This window comes from Sarcophilus harrisii, chromosome 2 (assembly GCF_902635505.1).
Source record: "Sarcophilus harrisii chromosome 2, mSarHar1.11, whole genome shotgun sequence".
Lineage (NCBI taxonomy): Eukaryota > Metazoa > Chordata > Mammalia > Dasyuromorphia > Dasyuridae > Sarcophilus > Sarcophilus harrisii.
In genome coordinates, this window is record NC_045427.1 from 312,278,938 (window position 1) to 312,302,671 (window position 23,734).

Here is a 23,734-nt window from a genome sequence, read left to right on the forward strand (position 1 = left end):
GTATAGTTGCTTTGCTAGTTGGGTTCGTGCCATCCACATCAAATAAATCTATCTCCTTAACACAGTCATTTGAAACATCTGTAATTTTTTCCTTTTGTTTCATTTTTAGGAATTCATACTCAGAATTCATAAATAAATTTATACTCAGCTTCATAAAACAGTGTAATTATATGAAATATCTTCCACTAGGCAGAACAGGAACGCTTGAATTAGTTGCAAAAGCATCTATACAGCCATCTCTCAAGGTTGCGATTTATCCACCTTATACTTAGGAAAAGAAACACAAAGGCAAAGTCATCTAGGGATTTTAAATCTTGTTTTAGACTCACTTAGGTAAGTACATGTTTTTACTGACGTGTGTGTGTGTATGTGTGTGTGTGTGTATGTAACTACTATTGCTTCTGTGGAGGTGGGAGGAAAGAGGAACCTTTTTTTCTCCCCTTTTGGAATTCCTGGGGAGAACTTACCAAATCCTGAAGTGATGGGCTGAAAGGATGGAGGAGCTTTTCTTTTTTCTTCCTTATATAGACTCTTGAGTGGACAGCTCTTCCTAGCTCAGTTGCCAGTTCATCTCATTCCCATTTCTACATTCCATTTCCCCAGTCCCTCTTCACAAGCAACAAGGGTCCCATCATGCATTGGTCTTTAGTAAGGGGCCAGAGAACAGGCTCTATCTAGTTAGTTATGCCAGATGCCAGAAGCTTGAATTCCTATCCTCCAAACACTAATCCCTTTATACCCCCCCCTTTTTTTTTTTTGCACAGCTTAGTTATTTTCAATGAAATTCCATTGCAGTAAACTGTGGAGTTTAATTACATACTAGGTAAATTAAATGTGTTAATTATAGTTAATTATATCATATTATATTTACTTCAAAACTTAAGAGGGTGGGTAGAAATTCCTAATAGGGCTTCCACAAAAACTCTTTATGAAAACATATATATAATGTGAAATATAAAAGAGAATGAGGTGTTCATACCTTGTAGATTTTGGTATCCATTTCACTTCATAATAAGCATGTCAGTATTAAATCACCCAAAGAGGCTAAAAAGGCTGATAAATTTAACTGGCAAGGAGAAAGAATAACAAATTTACTTGTGTCAAGAAGGAAAATAAAAGTGCTAATTAAATCATATATCAAACTAAGTGATCTCTGTCTACATTGAGTTGTATATTTTGCAAAATAAAGTGTAGAACTGCCAGAGACTTTAGAAATCATCCTTTTCAAAACCTCTGTTTTATAGAAAAGGAAATAGATCCAGAGAAGTTATGTAAGTTGCACAAGATCATCTAAGTTTCATTAATTTGTGTACTCTTGACAAGTGTACTTTCCAACAAGTGGAGGAAGGTTCACATGCCCCTAGGCGGGAGATGACTCCAATGAGAAGGATCGGGTCTCTTTTCTTTTAGGAGGGTGGTGATGGGAATCAAATGAGGTCCTATGCATGTAAAACACTTTGATAACCTTAAAATGCTAGAGACTTATATAATATATAAAAGTTTATATATAAATGTTACCAAATAACAGTAAAACAATTATTATCATTCATTTGAATCCCAACTAAAATCCCATCTTTTATTGGAAGCTTTCCTCAAACTCTAGTTCTATTGCCTTCTCTATTAAAACTTTCTTATTTTTCCTGTCTATAGATTGTACTTTTTTGTTTGCACGTTGTCTCGCCCCTTAGGTTGCAAACTCCTTGAAGATGGACCCTTTTGCCCCCCTTTGCATGTAGCGAGTAGCATCCTGCCTGGCGCACAGTAGGAGCTTAAGGAGGTGTTTAGTTATTAGCCGTTGTCTGGATGAGACGACGTCCGTTAGTGTTTCCCTTCCAGATTCAAAGCGCCTGACCAGCTACCAGCGGGCGGTCTGGACCTGGCCCCCCCCCCCCCCCCCCCCCCCCCCCCCGACCGTAGGGTTTTGCAAGGCGTGTGGTTGCAGCCCGCGCTAGCAACAGGGAGCCACTCGGTGTAGCCGGACTCGGGCGACGTTGGCTGAGCCTCGGAGAAGGTGTCCCCCTATACAACTCTTGACTTGCAGCGCCCGGCGGGTTTCCGTGCGGCAGAACGTCTGCACAGCGGGGAACTCCCAAGGGATGGCCAAGCTGGGGAGCGAGTCCCGGTCCTAGGCGGGCGGGGCCGGGGGCGGGGCGAGAGCGGGGGCGGGGCGGTCGGGGGAGGGCTGAGCGCCTGTTTCTTTAAGGGGCCGGTCTCCGGGCACCCGCGGCCCAGACGCCGGGGACGTGCCGCGGCTGCCTCCGCCCCTCAGCTCTGTCCGCTTCCTGCCGGGCGGCGACACAGGCACCTGAGTGGCGGCGGCGGCGGTGGCGACGGCGGCGGCGCGTCGGGACTGGGCTCCCCCCACCGCTCACGGGCTTCGGGACCAGCCTCAGCTCCTCCAGCCTCCGCCCCTTTTCCCTTTCACCGGTCCCACGGCCGCCGCGCACGGTGAGGAAGGGAGGCCGGGAAGGAGGAGGGCCGGGCCGGAGTCTTAAGAGCCTCTGGCCCCGGGGGGAGGGAGCGAGCGAGCGAGCTAGCGAACGAGGTCACGGCGGGCCGTGCCCGGCTGGGCTGGGAACGGGGCGCGGCCGCGGGGATTCATCCCGAGGCGCGGTCGGGCCTCCGTGCCTTAGCGGGCTCTAGGCCTCGGGCCGCTCGCTTCTCCCGGCCTTCTCCCGGGACGCTGTGGCGGGTGGAGGCCCAAGGGATGCGGCCCGGCCCGGGGCACGGGACGGGGGCGGGGCAGTGAAGTCGGGCCACGGACTCGGTTCTCTGGCTTTTCCACACTTGGCCCCGGCGCAGAGCACCCGGGGAGGAGGAGGGTCTTCCTTAAGTCACCGAGCTGCCCAACGGGTCCGCGACGTCCCCTCCCAGGGGCATCTCGGGAATGTCCGAAGCAACTCGGAGAAGGGTGGCGAGGCGACTGTCCGAGGCACCTATTTTTAGCCCGATCCGAGGTCTCCCGGAGGAAGGGAGGATTATCGCCTGGAACCGGAGGAACAGGCCCTCCCTCCCGCTCCGCCCGGTGCCGGGCCATGCCGCTGCCATGCTGCTGTTCTCGCCCCACTTTTTCCCCACAGAGACTTCCCGGAGAAGAGCTCTTCCCTTGCCCAAGTTTTTCCCGCGCCCCCTTTTTCTCCTCCTTTCTCCCCGCCCTCCCCAAAGCGTGAAGCCTCTGAAAATATGACCTTAAAGAAATGAAGTCAGATCCTTGGAGTGGAAGGAGCCTTCCTGAGCTGCTTCCTCTCCTTAGTTTCCGTAGGCAGATTTTTTTTTCGGTGCTATAGAAATCTCAGTGAAAAAGCAGGACTGACTGGGAAAAATCGATAATAAAAATGCCTTATATTTAATAAGAATAGGATAGCACCACAGCTATTCATAGTAATCTCTGGTGAAGGAGCCTGTAATTGCATTGTGAAAAGTGGGACCAAGAAAGAGACATATAGCTCTATACAAGTATAGAGTAATTTTAATCTTTTTCAAGACAAGGCTCTTTTAATTTTAGGTTGTCAAATAATTTCTAATGATTCTTTTTTTTTTTTAAATTAATTTATTTATTTAATAGCTTTTTATTTACAGGATATATGCATGGGTAACTTTACAGCATTAACAATTGCCAAACCTCTTGTTCCAATTTTTCACCTCTTACCCCCCACCCCTCCCCCCAGATGGCAGGATGACCAGTAGATGTTAAATATATTAAAATATAAATTAGATACACAATAAGTATACATGACCAAAACGTTATTTTGCTGTACAAAAAGAATCAGACTCTGAAATATTGTACAATTAGCTTGTGAAGGAAATCAAAAATGCAGGTAGGCATAAATATAGGGATTGGGAATTCAATGTAATGGTTTTTAATCATCTCCCAGAGTTCTTTCTCTGGGCGTAGCTGGTTCAGTTCATTACTGCTCCATTGGAAATGATTTGGTTGATCTCGTTGCTGAAGATGGCCTGGTCCATCAGAACTGGTCATCATATAGTATTGTTTGAAGTATATAATGATCTCCTGGTCCTGCTCATTTCACTCAGCATCAGTTCATGTAAGTCTCTCCAGGCCTTTCTGAAATCATCCTGTTGGTCATTTCTTTTTTTTTTTTTTTTTTTTGAAGTATCACAATTTATTTATTTGCAATATATGTTTCTTTTTATTATTATTATTATTTAATAGCCTTTTATTTACAGGATATATACATGGGTAATTTTACAGCATTAACAATTGCCAAACCTCTTGTTCCAATTTTTCATCTCTTAACCCCACCCCTCCCTAGATGGCAGGATGACCAGTAGATGTTAAATATATTAAAATATAAATTAGATACACAATAAGTATACATGACAAACGTTATTTTGCTGTACAAAAGAATCAGACTCTGAAATATTGTATAATTAGTTTGTGAAGGAAATCAAAAATGCAGGTGTGCATAAATATAGGGATTGGGAATTCAATGTAATGGTTTTTAGTCATCTCCCAGAGTTCTTTTTCTGGGCATAGCTAGTTCAGTTCATTACTGTTCCATTAGAAATGATTTAGTTGATCTCGTTGCTGAGGATGGCCTGGTCCATCAGAACTGGTCATCATATAGTATTGTTGTTGAAGTATAGAATGATCTCCTGGTCCTGCTCATTTCACTCAGCATCAGTTCGTGTAAGTCTCTCCAGGCCTTTCTGAAATTATCCTGTTGGTCATTTCTTACAGAACAGTAATATTCCATAATATTCATATACCACAATTTATTCAGCCATTCTCCAACTGATGGACATCCATTCAGTTTCCAGTTTTTAGCCACTACAAAAAGGGCTGCCACAAACATTCGTGCACATACAGGTCCCTTTCCCTTCTTTATAATCTCTTTGGGATATAATCCCAGTAGTAACACTGCTGGATCAAAGGGTATGCACAGTTTGATAACTTTTTGAGCATAGTTCCAAACTAGTCTCCAAAATGGTTGGATTCGTTCACAACTCCACCCTGTTGGTCATTTCTTACAGAACAGTAATATTCCATAATATTCATATACCACAATTTATTAAAACATCATATTAGAGAGGAATTGAACAAAAAAAATACAAATTTTTTTGTTTCTTGTTTGGGCTTATCCAGTCTTTTTATGATCTTTTTAAAATCCTCCAATTTTGAGTGTTAGCTTAGAGGTATCTATCACTCATACACAGTTTCCTCAGCCTCTTGCTCTTTAGATTGAGGTTGAGTGGACTGATTTCAACTTTTTAGCTTTGAAATCATTGTATAGACATACTGCTGAGTTGATTTAGATATTGGGTCAACTTTTGTCTTGGACTTTTTCTTTATGAACTCAATTTTTTTGGGGGAGAGGGGGCTTAGAATGTTGTGGGAAATGTTGGTTAGCTAGTTTAGTGCCTACTAAATGCTAGACATTATGCTAAATTCTGGACATACATAGAAAGAAAGATTAAAAAGGATCTTTTCAAGGAACTCATAGTCTAATGGGGGCAGACTATATGCTATATACAAGATAAATAAACAGGAGAAATTGGAGATTATCTAGAGGCAAGGTATCAAATTAAAGAGCACCAGGATTTTAGTTGAGACTTGGGAAAAGATGAGGGGAGAGCATTTCGGGTATGGGAGACAGCAAGTGAAAATGTCGAGAAATGTAGCTTTTTGTATGAGAAACAGTAAGGAGAACAGTGTTTTTGAATCAAAGAATAGGTGGAGGGGAATAAGTTGTAAGAAGAGTAGAAAGGTATGAGAGGGCCAGGTTATGAAAGACTGAGAAAATCAGAGAATTATTTTATATGATCCTACAGGCAAATAGGGTACCATTGGAATTTACTGAGTAGTGAGGTTGACTTGAGAAAGATGAGTTTGACAGCTGAGTGAAAGGTAGATTAGTGAGAAAATTGAGGCAGGAAGATTGAGTTTATGGAAATAAACCAGTTATGAACTAGTGAGAGTCTGCATCAGGGTAGTGCCGGACTAGAAAGGGTCATATATTTTGAAGGTATAAACAAAGGGTCTTGACTACTGATGGAATTGAGACTTTTTCATTGAGTGTCATTGAGAATGACACGTACTTTGAGAGTCTGATTTCATTGAGTGTCATTGAGAATGACACCTACTTTGAGAGTCTGAGTGACTAGGAGGATGTGGTACCCTGGATAATAATAGGGAAGTTTAGAAGAGGAAGGATTTGAAAGGGGGAAGCAATGATTCAATTTTGAAATGTGGAGTTTAAGATCTATTTGGAAATTTGTAAAAGGAGGTGAGAGAGTTTAGGACTGGAAAAGTAAATCTGGGAACTATTTGCATAGAGATTGTAATTAAAATCAAGTCAGATAGTATGAAGGGGGAAGAGAAGTCCCAGGACAGAGTTTTGAGATACACTATGATTAGTGGTCATCACCTTGTTGAACATCTAGCTAAAGACACAGACTGGTAGGAGAACTAGGAAGGCAGTCATGAAAATTTAGAGGAGAATATCGGGGGAATAGTCATTTCGTTTTTAGAAATGGAAACTAGGTAATCCCCATATGCTATGAGGATTGAGAAAAGATTTTAGATTTCTATTGAAGGCTGAAATTGGAAGCTAGACTACAAAAGGTTAAATAAAGTGAAAAGAAAGGAAGGGAGGGGGAGGCACCTAATTCTAAACCCGTTACTTCAAAAGTGATTAATAAATTCAAAAAATTTCTTAGTTTTTTTGTAATGCTGTTGCACCTGACCTTTTCAAAAACTGCAGTACCTGTATTATTTTGTGCCATTGTTAGAAAAGTCTTGTGTCCTAAATAAATGAATTTTATAGCTATATGAAATTTACCCCTTCAAGACCTAAAATCTTTTAATTTTTAATAAATTTTTTCAAAATTGTTAATCTTATATTTGTGGATCTCTTTTTCTAACTTCTGTTACTTAGCAAGACATTCCATCTTTTCAGTCACCCAGTCTTGCCACATAGGTATTCTATTCTTTATATTAATGTTCCATTCTCTATGTAGCAATGTATTTCTAAATCTTGCAGTTTCTACCTTTATAACATATCTCCTATATGCCCTGTCTTTTTGCATTGCAGCTACTTTGGTGCAGACCTTCATTTTGTCACTCTTGATCTATTGATGTAGCCTTTTCATTGATCTCCCTGCCTTAATTCTCTCCTTTCTCCCCACCCCAGTCCATTCTCTACTCAGCTGACAAACTGATCTTATTAGTTAGGGTTTTACCCCTAATTAATAAACTCCAGTGATTCCCTATTATCTCCAGGATCAAATATAAAAGTCCTCTGAATTTTAAAGCCTTTAATAGCTTAACCCCTCTCAACTTTTTACTCATACACCTTATTTCTCTCTATGTAGTATTTGGTTCAGTGCACTAGCGTCCTTGTTGGTGCCAAGAGATGCTCTGTCTTTGTGGATTTTCTCTGACTTTCCTTCATACCTGGAACACTCTCCTTCCTTATCCCCCCTCTTTTGGCTTCCCTGACTTCATTCAAATCCCAGTTAATATCCCACTTTCTGTAACCATCCTTTCCAATTTCAGAAAGGCTCTTTTTGCCTTTCTTTGTATCTTCAGAGATGAGTAGTGCCTAGTAGTGATCTTTTTTTGGTAAATACATGTTTTTGACTTGACTTTCCCTGCTTTCTTAGAGGATATTAAACTATATTGTTTAACCTTTTTTCAGACTATATATATCATCATGAACATCTGTTATCGTAGTGTTCTAACTTGAATTGGTAAATGAATTTAGTTTTGTCTCCTTGGTAATCAAAAGTCATTTTTATCTTGGTGCTGACCTCCAATAATGTGGATCCTCCACTTTGCTTTAGATTTGCTGTAAGCTGGAGAATCTATAAGTTTTAAGAAGTGATTGTTATACTTTTTATTATTATTGTTGCTTATTGTTGTTGCTGGGTTAAGCTCTTTGTGACCTCATTTGAGGTTTTCTTGATAGGAGATACTGAAGTGCTCTACCATTTCCTTCTCCAACTCATATTACAGATGAGGAACTGAGGCAAAATTGTGACTTGCCTAGAGTCACACGGTTAATAAGTGTCTGAGATCAGATTTAAATTCAGGAAGAAGAGCCTGACCTTGTATTCTATGCATTGCTTTCCACCTAGCTACCCCATTCCATTGAAGGTGTAAATTAAGTCCCTAAAGGATCACATGACAACTTTGAGAGGGCTTCCAACCTTTTTTATTGCGGAACACTGAGATTATGATTGGTGTCTTTTGATATTTTATTAGTTTTGTGTTCTTACCATTTCTTTGTATTTTTCCTACAAAAGGAAATTTAACTTTTAAAGCCCTCAAAATTTAATTACTGATTTTTCACATGTTAATTCTGATGTTACCTGAAGTCTTAGTAAACAGCTATGGTGCAATTTAGATTCCTACACAAAGTAACCTGACAAATTTAAAAATCAAAATATTGCTCAAAATATTGATCTTGCCTTTCCAAAGTGTGCTACTTACTCCATCAAGTTCTGTTTTTAAAAATAAGTCCAAAGTATCTTTTTTTGGGCAGGGAATAAAAGTGATTCAATTTCTTTGTGTAAGAAAATGTGGATTATATTAAAAAAAAAAAACAACCAAAAAACCAAAAGCTTTTTTTTTTTTTTTTTGCTTTTTTCAGTGTATGCTAATGTAACTTGACATTGATTTTTAAAAAATAACAAATTTGGGGAAACATTTGAATTAGATGAATGAGTAAATGCTGTTGTATAAATTACAAGAAAGAAATATTAACTTAGAATCTGTCAAGTTATGAATTAGAATTTTTTTTCCAATGTTTCCAGTGCTTGAAGAGAGCAGATTATACATCTTTTTAATTAATAAATAGTTGTAAATACAAAGGATAATTGGGGGAAAATAGATGATTTGATGGATAGCTATCATAGAAACCCACTGCAACAGTTCATTGGGAAAGGGCAAGACAATACAAATTTGCATGTAGTAGTAGTATTTATTCATATGGGATAGAATATTCTTTACTATCTATTACTTTTTTGTGGAGAGGCATTTGGGATTAAGTGACTTGTCTAGGGTCACACAGCTAGTGAGTAAGTGTTAAATGTCTGAAGCTAGATTTAAACAAAAGTCCTCCTGAATTTAGATTTGGTGCTCTATCCACTGAACCATTCAGCTGCCCCCACCTATTAACTTCTTTACATGATTCAGGGCTAATGGGAAAATTTCAACCATTACTTACATCAACTTAAATAGCATGATTTGCTTGAATTGATAAAGTTCAGTTACCTTTGCTTGGTCTTAGTGATATTTAGTCTTCAGTAGATTATGATCTATTGTTGTCACCTCTTAAGAGATATTTCTTTGCTATCTTCCTAGAAATCAGCCTATCATTTGACACGGGTTTTTCTTTATATTTATGAAATATATAAAATTAGTATCTTCAATGCCAAAAACATATAGGGAGAATGTAATGAGAGTACTGGAGTGGAATGAGGAAAAGTAAAAGTTTTTTTTTTTTTTTTGAGTACTATATAATGCAAGAAGATCGTATTGGAGTATTTTGTTAGAATGTTATATAAGAGTTATGAATACTTCTTTTAAGAGTTGAAATTATTAAATTTTCATCATTTCCCTTTGAAATCGGAATCTCAGACTATATAATGATAGTTGCTGCTGATTCTTATCAGCATATATTGAAAAAATTTACATGGAAAAGATTGTCATTTTAGTTTTGACACCAACTCATAATCTTATTCCCATGTGATCTTTGAATCGTTTCCTCATGTTAAAATGGGTGGTTAAATTGCTACCTGGAGAATCTGGCATGAATAAGGACTTAACCCATTTGAATCATTTGATTTTTAAAAAATCTCCATGCCAAAAGTCTTGTTGTCATGCACTGAAGAAGAAAGTGGAAATTGGAAAAAAAAATTTAAAATAACTAATAACAATAACCACTCATTTCCTTACACAGTGAAATTGAATCACATAAATTATTAGAGTGGAATGTTGGTAGGCACAATTGAGAATTAATTGAATTGACTTAATCTAATGTAAGAAGGTACACCGGTCAAATTTCAGCAAATTACTAGGTCTTAAAGAGTAAGTTAGGCTTGGGACATAAGGGTATGTTCTTCTTTGACAATATTTGCATTTGTTCCTTTTTCAAATTGCATTTCCAACTAGTATTGAACCTCATTTCAGAACAACCCCTGATAAAGGATATGAAGCTTTGAGTAATTTATTTGCAAGTGAAAAAACCAGGAAACACTTGTCCTTTTCACCAGGCTTTCCTTTGATTTTATACAGAAGAAACTGAGGCCCAGCAAGGTTGAAGGATTTGCTCAGGATCATGTAGGTATTAAGCATTAGGGTTTGAATCAGGTCGGCTGACTTTCAGAACTTGTTCTTTTTTTTATTTCTTAAATAGTATTTTATTTTTCCAAATACATAAAAAGATAGTTTTCAATATTCACCTTGTATTCCGAATTTTTTCTCTCTTCTTTTCCCTCTTCCTTCCTCCAGATAGTAAGCAATCTGATAGAGGTTAAATATGTGCAAGTCTTCTACACATATTTCCACATTTGGCATGCAGTGCAGGAAAAATCAGATCAAAAGTGGAAAAAAAAACATGAGGGAAAAAAAAACCCAAGCAAATAACAAAAAAGGGTGAAAATACTATGCTTTGTTCCATATTCATTCTCCATAGTGTTTTCTCTGGATGAGTGACTCCATCACAAATTTTTTGGACTTGCCTTGAATCATTTCATTAGAAAGTTTGTTCTATTCTTGGGAGTCAACTGATAGCACAAGGGATAGAGCACTGGGTCGAGTCAGGAGGATATGAATTCAAATTTGACCTTAGATTTTAGCTTTGTAATCTTGTAATCTCTGTTGGTCTCAGTTTCTCCAACTATAAAATGGGGAAAATAACAGGGTTATTGAGAATCAAATATGATAACTTTTTTTTTTTTTTTTTTAAGTGCTTAGCACAGTGCCTGGTATAGAGATAATATGAATAAAATAAAATTCACATAGCATTTTTCCCTTCCCCTTTGCTTTTTGCTGAGTGCAACTGAAGGTTTTTATTTTATATGATCAGCATTATCTAAATCGTTAAATTTGGCCAAATCCTACTTTATCCCATGAAATTTCTTTTTCTTATGTTTTTTATTTTGGATCTTATTTTCTGGATAAAATTTTAGGTGTTATGCTGACTCTTTTGTAACAAAGTCTTTGCTAATAAATGCCACTCTGGGTATGATTGATGGATAATTAGAAATTTTTGGACTGGACTACTGTGATGTTAATGTAGGATAATAGCAAGTGACTAAAAAGACAAAACACCTTATTCCTATTGCTTTCTATATGGAAAGAGAGGAAGATTCATATTTTTATCTTCCTTTTATCTTCCTCATTATTGGGGTCATAAACTAGAAGACAATTTTAGCAAGGAGAAGTATTGCCATCTTTATTGTTCTTTAGCTGTCATGTCAAGAATCTATTTTTGTTCAACAAGTCATTTCCTGTAACAGTGAAGAATATTAGTTAGAACATCAATTAGATTTAAAAGTATTACTTTTAAATGTAGTACTCAGTATCCTTAGTCTTCTGTCTCTGTAAAGAAGAGTAAGGATAGTTTATTTTCTCATCTTTTTGGGGTAGGGCCCCTAACTTCCCAAACCTGTCATTTTACAGATGAAGAAGTTGATTTCATAGATGTTAAGACTTGGTCAATCTTAAGTCTGTCAATATTTATGACAGTTAAGGATTTAGGACCCCCATGAATGGGGGGAAAAAAGATGGTCCCAAATCTTTCATTTTTAATAATTCTGATCTTTCTTATTTAACACAAAAATCCAAATAAAATAAAACACTGCACCTGAAAAGAGATTAGAGTCTTTGCAACCCTTGTTGTAACTACAGCAATTGCTTCATGATTTCCTTCTGTGAAAAGCTCAAGATGCAAGTATAACTGCAAGAGAAAATCACCTGACTGTGTCTGAATGGTAGAAAGATTAAAAAAGGAGGCATTCACAAAGAAAATACTTAGCTCACAGTTCTTTAGAACACTGAAACTTTAAACAAAATTTAACTTTATATAATAGATTTGTATATGAGTACTTAAGATCATTAATGATAAAGTATGAATAATGTATAGTATTTATGCATTTTACTTATTTTTTTTTTTTAGTTTTCTTTACAAACATGCATTGTCTGTTATTTTCCACATTACACAGCAAATCTCTATTCAAAAATTGAATTCACATTTAATTATAGGTTGTCGACCCACGAATAACCAAAACTGAAAATGTGAAACCCATTAGTGTTGTGAGGAATGACTGTAGTAGAGCTGATGTCTTCTGTTTTCAAATCCAGTGGGATTGTTAAATATCTTGAAGTATATTAGCTGGAATATTATGCATTTTTCCCCCTGTAGTACTTTTTTCACTAAGCAGTATGAGTTCAGTAGCCTTATAATTAAGCTGTTTTTCTTTTTTCTCATAAATTCATCCCCTAGAATGATGTGGTAAAATCAGAGTTTTGTTAAAGTCCTTTAACAGTATTTAAAATGTTTATGTATTACTATTGTTGAAGTTTTTTTATTTTTTTTATTTTTTATCCTGGGGAAGTGTACAGAAAGGAGAGACAATATCCAAGAACTGAGAAAAATATAAAGAGCAACAGTTGCAAACTAGAAAACAAAGGCAAATCCCTTTTAATCCAAGTGCTTTTTATTCACTTAAAATGTTTTTTAGGTTATACTATTTGTTAAGTTATGTTAGGGGACTGGTTTTCCCCGAAAGAATATAGAATTCATGTACTTCTGAAAATGTACTTAATTACAAAAAGCTACATATTAATATTTTTGTTTTGTTTTATACTTCATTGTGCTCTAAAGGCTTTATGGATGAGATTGTCAGTTGAATAGGTTGAGATTGGTTATTTATTTCAAGGACTTTTTCCCTCGTTAATCCTTTGATTTTTGCAAGGATAATTGAGCAGTGACTCTTAGATCAATCACTTGTTTCACTGCTAAAAGTAGTTTACTTAGTGTTATTTAGATTAAGAAGGGAACTTGGGGATGATCTACTCTGTTTTTAACATTTATGTTATTAGAGGAACCTGAAGCCTAATGAAGCAAAGGGACTTAATTAGAGTTGAGCAGATAGTAATAGTAGAGTCTATTCTGTGACTTCAGATTGTGACTTTTTTTTTTTTTAACTTGTTCTATTCAGCTAGTCTCTCATATTTGAAATATTATTTTATCTTAAATGCTTCTCATGAAGATAATTAGGTCAAAGAAGACATGAAACCCAGATACCTTTCTTAGCATTTTTTTAGAAATTTCTTAGCATTGATTAAAATGAGATTTTTTTTTAAATGCTTTTTTGTGGTAAGTAGAAAAAAAATAAGTGATTTTCTTTAAGTTAAGGTGGGAAGTGAATATGAAAGGCATGAATACTATAAAACCCTTTTCTCATCAAATTTCATAATACTAAAACTAGAGAACTATACTTAAAGGATATAAATTTAGAGTGAATAAATTTAAGTATTGATAGAAAAGATGTTTTTGCAAATTATAAAATGGTGACACCTGTATAAATAGGGGCTTCCTATAGCCGACTAGAATAAGTCTTGTTTTCATCCCTTTTTATTAACTATCTCTTCTTTGATAAACTGATAACTTCTTAAGCTGGGGTCAAGTCTGACTTGGGAGTTTTCAAACCTTTCAATTCTCCAAAGAAATATTCTTGCTGAATTCATCCTTACACCTTTTCCTTCAAATTTAACCCCTGAAGTCTTAATAAATGTTACCAAAAGCAAAATGGATATAATTGTGAAGTGTTGAAAAAAATCTGCTTTTTAAGATATTAAGAATACAGCTTTTAAATTAGTTATACTACATTTAAAATAATATCTAAGGGGAGAGTCACCATGGAGAGCTAGGTTGGGAGTTTGATAGATGTAAGTTCAGATCCGATTCCTGTATAAGTTGCATAATGTCTCGGCTAACTGTCTAATTCTATAAGTTACCAAACAATTTTAGATCTGCATTGGTAGAGGGAATTTCCTAATTGAGAATTTCTTATAATAATGAAATCTCAGATTAGAGGAAAAGTACTACCAAAACAACAACAGCAGCATACCTGTTGGTCAATGTTTCACTTAAATAGATTGGGTAATGGACAGAAACTTGAGCAAATGTCCAATTTGATGTAACAGTACCACTTTTTGCATGGACTTTTGCTACACTGGGAAGTAGAAGTAGATAATATAAAACTAGATAATGTATAAAATAATTTTGGGGTAAAAAGGAATTTTTAAAATTAAAATTATTTTATGTAGAAGAATTTGTTATAGTCCATGAACTGGCTTAATTAAAAATAGATTAAAAATAATTGAATGGAATTTATATCTCAATGAGTTAAGAGAAGTTTAAGGATAAAACTTGGATTTTTCTAAACATTTTAAAATTTTTTTCTTAGGCAGTTAGTGTTAAATGACTTACCTAGGGTCACACAGCTAGGATGTGTTAAGTATCTGAGACCAGATTTGAACTCGGGTCTACCTGACTTCAGGGCTGGTGCTCTATCCATTGTACCACCTAGCTGCCCCCATTTATTATTTTTTATAAAGATAGAGATTATGGAAAATGATTCAAGTACTATGTTGCATCATGTACTCCTAAATAACCGGTCAAGTGTGGTAGCATTTACTGTCTTTTTTTAATCTATAATACTTTAGTGAATTTATGATGTCTTTGATGTGGGAATTCCCTTCATCAGTACAAATTGTGTGATTCATCTGTAAGTTTTTATCCATTTCAGTTAATATCTGTGTTCTGCCATAGAATCTCTTAAAAGGACTACTCGATGTTTTGGAAGCACACTTCTAGGTCTTTTTAAATATTTTATGAGTACCAGTTCAATATCTGTATTGTTCATTTGTTGTCCTTTACTCTAGTCACAGGACTTAATCATTTTCTTCTTCATTATGTTTTTTTGATGCTCTTTATCTTCTTTGTGTTTATCCACTAGGTACTTTTTTGCTCACGTGAAATTTATTTATTTATTTATTTATTTTTTGGCATATCATGGTTTTCAAAGAATCACAATTGTACAATTTTTTTTTTTAAAGATGGATTTCTATACTGTCAGAAACACAGCAAATTTGCCCAAATACAATGCAGCCTATTCTTTTCTTCTCAGTTTTCTTAACTGTTTGTAGTATAATTGCTTATTTCATCATTAAACTGATAGGTCTCTTCCTAACTTTACCAGTCTCTTAATTACCAAATTGAATGGCATTTTCTCATTCCTCATACTTCCAAACCTCTTATAGATTTTGACACTATCAATCATTCTCTCCTCCTTGATATTTTTTTCTCTTTAGATTTTCTTGACACTGTTCTCCCAGTTCTCCTGTTTGTCTAATGACTCCTGAATCTTCTTGCTTGATGTTCATCTGGATCATGCTCACCAACCAAGGATATCTTGTCACTCTGTCTTGAACTCTCTTCACCTCTACCTTTTAATGATGTCATCAGCTACTACAGATTTGATTAATTTCTCTCTGCTGACTAAGTCTCATATTTACATATCCATGAATACTTTTCTCTCCTTACTTCTATTCTCTATTCTTTAGCTGGAATTTGATAAATGTTTATGGACTGTGTTTCTCATCTTGATAAAATCTTTCAGCATTTGTTTTTTGGTAATGTTCTTAAAATATGAGAAGGGAAAAGGCAGGGATTCATAGTCTCTTGAACAGACCACCTCTTCATAGTCATACCTGAATGAAAGGCACAAAGAGTTCTATATCCTACAATGCTAGTACTAAAGAAGCTTAAATCAAAGAAGTAGAGCTGTAAGGAACCTTTGGATGTGATCTATTGAACCCTCTCCATTTATATATGCATAATGTAAGGTCTAAGAGAGGCTAAATGACTTGCCCAAGGTTATGAATTAGTTGTAATTAATCTGGACTTTGGGAAAAAGTCCTCTGTTTTCTAAATTCAAATTCAGCTCTTATTAAACTGCTTTATTTTAAGTTGGTCTGAAGCATTTATAAAGCATTTATTAACTTCCTATGTGCTAACCCCTGGGAATAACAATAATAGTTGGGATCAGGAAAAAGTTATAGAAGGTAGATAGATGATAGAAGGTAAAATGAAGGAAGAAAAGGAATCTTTGAGGTGAGGTTAGGATGGAAGTTTTTGAGATTTGGAAGAATAGGTGGTTAAGGTACACAGATGGAATGCCTTTTTTTGAGGAGTGTAAATTCACTTTGACTGGTTTGTAGAATTAGGGGGTGATAGGTACGGGGTAGGGGGAAGTTTATGTGTAACAAGACTGGAAAGATAGGTTAGGGCCAGATTGTGAAGAGTTTCCAAGCCAAACAGAAAAGTATCTATTGTCCTAGAAACAATAAGAAGCCACTGGAGTTTATTTGAAAAGAAAGTGATATGTCAGTTTTGTGCTCAGAAAAATTATTAGGGCAGTTGTTTGGATTGAAGAGAAGTGTGAAAAGACTGAAGACAAGGAGACCAGTGTCCAAGAGGCCATAGAGGGTACTTTGATGGGGGCCTGAACTATGTTGGTGACTATAATTATGGAGAAAGGCAAGATTTGGCATTTGATGGTACATAGGAAATGAACTAGAGGAGCTAATAATAAGAAGTTTGTTAACCTGGAAGAATGACATTGCCTTCAATAGAAGACCTATTGGATTTTTTAGGGAAAGATCATTAATTCTGTTTTAGACATGCTGAGTTGGAGTTGTTGGAATACCCTGTTTGAAATGTACAGAAGATGGTTTTGGTGAGTTGTATTTAAGGCACAGACTAGGAATAGATATGTTGATCCATCATTTGCACAGAATTGATACATAGGAATTCTTAACTTGGGGTTTGTAAATTTGTTTTTTAAAAAATGTTCATAACTATATTTCAATTTAATTTGTTTCCTTTGTAATGATATATATTTAATGCATTTAAAAACATTGAGAAGTCTTTAGACTTTATCAGACTGCCAGAATCCCTGGTATAAAGAGAGAACAGAAGAATGCTAATGACAGAACTTTTAGTATCTTAGGACAGTCCTACAGGTCATCCAGGTGCATCAGATATGGAATTGGTATGGCATAAACTAAACACTTAACATCTAGCAGATAAAATAATAGCTGAAATATGGGAAGGATACTGGGTAGGGATATAGTATTGATTCATTTGAATACAGCTTTCCGATTGTGTTAGCTCTGTTGTTCTGCTAGTCAAAAGGCTGAGGGGAGTTGCTCCTCTTTTTTATTTATTTGTTTTATTTTTATTTTTTTAATTAAAGCTTTTTATTTACAAAACATATATGCATGGGTAATTTTTCAATATTGACCTTTTGTTCCAAATTTTCCCCTCTTTTCCCCCCACTCCTTCCCCTAGCTAGCAGGTAGTCCAGTACACGTTAGGTATGTTAAAATATATGTTAAATCCAATATATGTACATATGTTTATATAGTTATCTTGCTGCATAAGAAAAATCAGATCAAGAAGGAAGGAAAAAAAAAACTGAGAAAGAAAACAAAATGCAAGCAAACAACCAACAACAGAGAGAGTGAGAATGCTATGTTGTGGTCTACACTCAGTTTCCACAGTCTTCTCTTTGGGTATAGATGGCTCACTTCATCACTGAAAAATTGGAAATAATTTGAATCATCTCATTATTGGAAGAGAGTCACGCCCATCAGAATTGATCATTGTATAGTCTTGTTGCTATGTATAATGATCTCTTAGTTCTGCTCATTTCACATAACATCAGTTCATATTCATCTAAGTCTCTCCAGGCCTCTCTGAAATCAACCTGTTAGTCATTTCTTATAGAACAGTAATATTCCATAACATTCATATACCATAATTTATTCAGCCATTCTACAATCGATGGGCATCCACTCAGTTTGCAGTTTTTTGCCACTACAAAAAGGGGTACCACAAAAATTTTTGCACATGTGGGTTCTTTTCCCTCCTTTAAGATCTCTTTGGGATATAAGCCCAATAGAAACTGCTGGATCAAAGGGTATGCACAGTTTGTTAACTTTTTGAGCATAGTTTCAAACTGCTCTCCAGAATGACCGGATCCATTCAGAGTTCCACTGACAATGTATCAGTGTCGAAGTTTTCCCACATCCCCTCCAACATCGGTCATTATTGTTTCCTGTCATCTTAGCCAATCTGATAGATGTGTAGAGGTATCTCAGAGTTGTCTTAATTTTAATTTAATTTGCATTGATCAATAGTGATTTGGAGCATCTTTTCATATAACTAGAAATAGTTTCAATTTCTTCATCTGAAAATTGTTCATTTCCTTTGACCATTGATCAATTGGAGAATGGCTTGAACTATTATAAATTTGAGTCAGTTCTCTATATATTTTAGAAATGAGCCTTTATCAGAACCTTTGAATGTAAAAATGTTTTCCCAGTTGTTTCCCTTCTAATCTTATCTGCATTAGTTTTATTTGTACAAAAACCTTTTAACTTTTAATATAATCTAAATTATATATTTTGTGATCAATAATGATCTCTAATTCTTCTTTGGTCACAAATGCCTTCCTCCACAGATCTGAGAGGTAAACTATTCTATGTTCTTCTAATTTGTTTATAATATCATTTGTTATGTCTAGATCATGAACCCATTTTGACCTTATCTTGGTATGTGGTGTTAGATGTGGGTCAATGCCTAGTTTCTGCCATACTAGTTTCCAATTTTCCCAGCAGTTTTTGTCAAATAGTGAATTCTTATCCCCAAACCTGGGATCTTTGGGTTTGTCAAATACTAGATTGCTATAGTCACTGACAGTTTTGTTCTGTGAACTTAACCTATTCCATTGACCAACTATTCTATTTCTTAGCCAATACCAAATAGTTTTAGTGACTGCTGCTTTATAATATAGTTTTAGATCTGGTACAGCTAGGCCACCTTCATTTGCTTTTCTTTTTTCCTTAATTCTCATGAAATTCTTGACCTTTTGTTCTTCCAGATGAAGTTTTTCTAGGTCAGTAAAATAGTTTTTTGGGAGTTTGATAGGGATAGCACTAAATAAATAGATTAAATAGCACTAAATAAATAGATTAGTTTAGGGGGTATTGTCATCTTTATTATATTCGCTTGACCTATCCAAAAGCACTTAATATTTTTCCATTTGCTCAGATCTGACTTTATTTCTGTGGAAAGCATTTTGACTTTTCCCTTGGCAGATAGATTCCCAAATATTTTATCCTATCGACAGTTATTTTAAATGTAATTTCTTTGTATCTCTTGCTATTGGATTTTGTTAGTGATGTATAAAAATGCAGATGATTTATGTGGATTTATTTTGTATCCAACTTTGCTAAAGTGGATTACTTCTAATAGTTTTTAGTTGATTCTCTAGGGTTCTTCTCTAAGTATACCATCATGTCATCTGCAAAGAGTGATAATTTGGTTTCCTCGTTATCTACTCCAGTTCTCCTTTAATCTCTTTTTCTTCTTTTATTGCCAAAGCAAGCATTTTTAATACAATATTGAATAGTAATGGTATTAGTGGGCAACCGTGTTTCACCCCCTGATCTTATTGGGAATGGTTTCAGTTTATCCCCATTACATAAGATGCTTACTGATGGTTTTAAATAGATGCTACTGATTGTTTTAAGGAAAACTCTATTTATTCTTATACTCTGTTGTGTTTTTAATAGGAAGGGATGTTGTATTTTATCAAATGCTTTTTTTGCATCTATTGAGATAATCATATGGTTTTTGTTAATTTAGTTATTGATATAATCAATTATGCTAATAGTTTTCCTAATATTGAACTAGTCCTGCATTCCTGGTATAAATCCTACTTGGTCGTGGCGTATTGTCCTGGGGATGATTTTTTTGTAATCTCTTTGCTAATTTTTAAAAAAGATTTTCGCATCAATATCCATTAGAGAGATTGGTCTTTAATTTTCTTTCTCTGTTTTCATCCTGTCTTACTTAGATATCAGTACCATGTCTGTGTCATAAAAGGAATTTGGTAGGAGTCCTTCATTCCCTATTTTTTCAAATAGTTTTTGTAGTATTGGAATTAATTGTTTTTTAAATGTTTGATAGAATTCACATATAAATCCATCTGGTCCTGAGGGCTCCTGACTCTTGATGGGCTGTTTTTTGTACTTTAGGTTAGCAGAAAACTCTGTGAAGAGCTTGAGCTTTAACTCTCGAAATTATTGAAACCATCCTTGATATAGAAATAATTAGTAAGGAAAAACTACAGATAGTGCTTCTCTTTACATTTGGGGAATGTCCCTCATTAAGGGGGTATATGATATAGGAGACTAAGAAGAAACAGCAAAAAAAAATAGGAGAATCAGGAGAGAAAAGTGTTCTGAAAACCCAGAGAGAAAAAGAGTATCCAGGAAGAAAGATGATTAACAGTGTCAGATGTAAAAGAGTAGTCAAGGTGAATAAGGACTGAGAAATTAGGATCAGATTTGGTAACTAAAAGATTGTTGGTAATTTTGGAGAGAGCATTTTGCTGAGTGCTTAAATTGGAAACCAAATTGCAAGAGGAGGCAGTGAGTGGTAGCAACATTTTTCTAGGAATTTGGCAAAAGAAAGAATGGATAGATATAGAAGATGATAGCTTGAGAAGAGAGTAGGTTCAAATGAAAAGTTTATTTCATTTTTTTTTTTTTTTAAAGAGGGGTGATTGCCAAGTTTGAAGATAGTAGGGAAAGAGCCAATAGATAAGGAGAAATTAAAGATGAGAGAAAAAGGGATATTATGGAGGAAATAGTTTTCTGGAGAAGAGTACATGGGGTCGGTCAAGTGCCTTTGTGTAGCATAGCAGTATACAATGATATATTTGTCTGTGGTTAGGGAAAAAAAAGCACTTGACTTTGCAGAGCAAAATGTCATTCCCTTTGAACAAGGTGTTGCCCATGTATGATAAAAGCTTATTGGATAAATCCAACCAGATTGCTCTGCTCATTAATGCCTTCTTTCCTTCTTAAAACAAAGTAAGTGTGAAGCTTGAATGAGCAAGAGATAAGAGAAAGAAGAGGGGATTTCCTGTAGGTAAGGACAGCTATTCTATTTGCAAAATATCAACTGTTTGAGGGAACAGATTTTTTTTTTTTGCTTTTTTTTTTTTTCTTTGAGTCTCCAATATTTAGCATTATTTTGTTGAATACTAAGTGCTTGATAAGTGCTTTTTGTTGATTGTGGATTAGATTGGTTGGTTGGTTGCTGTCCTTCATTTCTTTTTCTTTTTTTTTTTTAATTTTTTTATTAAAACTTTTTATTTACAAAATGTATGCATGGGTAATGTTTTCAACATTAACCCTTGCAAAACCTTTTGTTCCAAATTTTCCCCTCCTTCCCCCTACCTCCTCCCCTAACTGGCAGGTAGTCCAATAGTCCGATAAATATGTTGAAATTCTTGTTAAGTCCAAAATATGTACACATATTTATACAGTTATCTTGTTGCACAAGAAAAATCAGATCAAGAAGGAAGAAAAAGAAAAACTTAGAAAGAAAACAAAATGCAAGCAAATAACAACAGAGAAAGGGAGAATGCTATATTGTGGTCCACATTCTGTTCCCATGGTTCTCTCTCTGGGTGTAGATAGCTCTGTTCATCACTGAACAAGTGGAACTGGATTGAGTCATCTCATTGTTGAAGAGAGCCATGCCCATTAGAATTGATCATTGTATAATTTTCTTGTTGCCATGTATAATGATCTGGTTTTGCTCCTGGTTTCATTTAGCATCAGTTCATGTAGGTCTCTCCAAGCCTCTTTGAAATCATTCTGCTGGTTGTTGAAGAAGATCAAAATTACTATGTCCAGTTACAGTGTGTCTTACTGTAGCAGATCAGAACTATATGAGCTCCAAATACTCTTCTACTGGTTAGACACAAATAATTCCTTTGAACATTTGGTGTGGCTTTTCTAATTTTGCACATCTTGTATTTCTTCTGAGCTAATTCAGTTCTGTTTTGCTCCCAGAGCATAGCACCTCTGATGAGGGCATACCATGCTTGGTGGTCCTGTGTCAGTGTCTCTCATGCTGTGCAATTAGTTCTAAAGTTCTTAAGAGAGACTTTGAGGATGTGCTTTGTATCATTTTTTTTCTGACCACCTTATGATTAGTTATCCTTTGTGAGTTCCCCATAAAATAATCTTTTTGGCAAGCGTGTTTTAGCATTTGAACAGTGTGGCCAGCCCAGTGGTGTTGGGCTCTCTGCAGTAGAGTTTGAATGCTTGGCAGTTTACTTGGAGAAAGAACCTCAGTATCAGGTACATTATTCTTCCTAATGATCTTTAGAATCTTCCTAAGACACAGCTATTCATTGCAGTTTTCTTAGTGAGATCCATGATCACTCAAGAAAGTGATCCTAATAATCAATACAGGAAAAAATGAAATGTATGATTTTATAAGGTTTAAAAACAATTTCAAATTATAATTAGTTGATTGCTATTATTTCATGGAGCAGGGATAAGATTGCTCTTATAAAAAACAGCTAATTTCCTAAGTGACCTGAGATTTATTGATACTGGTATCTTCAGAAATGAAGAAAGCATGATGACTTTTGCTCTGCTAAGAAGAGAAGTCAGAGTTTGCCAAATGGAAAATGTCTTCATTTGTATGAGTCGCTATATGGAAATATCTATTAATAATAAGTTCTATGGAAGCAGTTATATTAGTCAAACTTTAGTGTTGTCTTATTGGTTCTTGGTGTTTCCCACGTGATAGAACTTTTGAATTATGGTTTGAGCAGCTGTTGGGGCTTAAAAATTTTATTTAAAGCACATACCTAGTCTCCTTGGTTTATTAACACTCGGGGTGCTATTTTCATGAGTGCCTTCAGTATTGGTTACACACAGTTATGTGATATGAATTGTGATCAGTTAAGCCAAATAGCTCTACTGGCTACTAATCTGTCCTGAGTGACCAAGCATTTTTTCAACCAAATATAGATATCCTCTAATTCTTGTATCTTCTATCTCTCATTACATGATTCTTCAACTCTATTTTATTTTTATATTAAAAACATATGCATAATATTTACATAAAAATAAAGCCTCAAGAATTATGATATTATTTGAAAACTTGATGATAGAGAATTTTGTAGTTCCTTTGGTTATTTATTATAGCTTTTCAAGGGTTCTGTCATTCTTTCTGTGGCTCTTCTGTCACTGTTGCTTAAATATATTTCCTTGGAATGGCGTTTTCAACATAGCAATTGCTGAACTGGAGCAGTACCTCAAATATGGTAGTACTGCTTTTTTTTATTTTTAATTTAAACTTTTTTTTTTTTTAAAGAATAGAGGCATTGTCACTTTAGGTTGTCTATCAGGCTTATCTTTTCATTTAGATCTGTCCTGAGGATTTTCAGAATGTTACAGAGAATGTAGAAAGAAGGTTTAAAAACTGATTTATTTGTAAAGAATAAGATGATTAGAAGTCTACTCAAAAATTTTATTTTAGAGAATCCAACTTGAAAGGCCTTCAGAGACTGTTATTACCTTATAGTATCTGTTCCTGATAGTCATCAATCAGTGAACAAGCATTTATTAAATACTTACTGTGGCTAAGCATCTTGTATGCTAACAAATTTTATTTTGTAAAAAGTCAATGAATACATATTTCAGGCTTTGGCAAGTCATAAAGCAAAATTGAGGTTATTGAGTAGACATAGGAGAAAAAACAAATTTCCAAAAATTTTTATTTATGAAATTGAAAATATAATGAGTATATATGTATGT

General features: G+C 35.5%; 1 protein-coding gene across 6 annotated transcripts in view; it reads left to right on the forward strand.

Annotated features, from left to right (window-relative positions):
- The first annotated feature begins 2,318 nt into the window (after positions 1 to 2,318).
- The window catches only part of KTN1 (kinectin 1), a 145,808-nt gene continuing 124,392 nt past the window's right edge, over positions 2,319 to 23,734 (forward strand). For all 6 annotated transcript variants that reach the window (XM_031952625.1, XM_031952624.1, XM_031952626.1 and 3 more), the window contains exon 1: positions 2,319 to 2,448. The gene's annotated coding sequence lies outside the window, so the exon portion shown is untranslated. The remainder of the gene's footprint in view (positions 2,449 to 23,734) is intronic.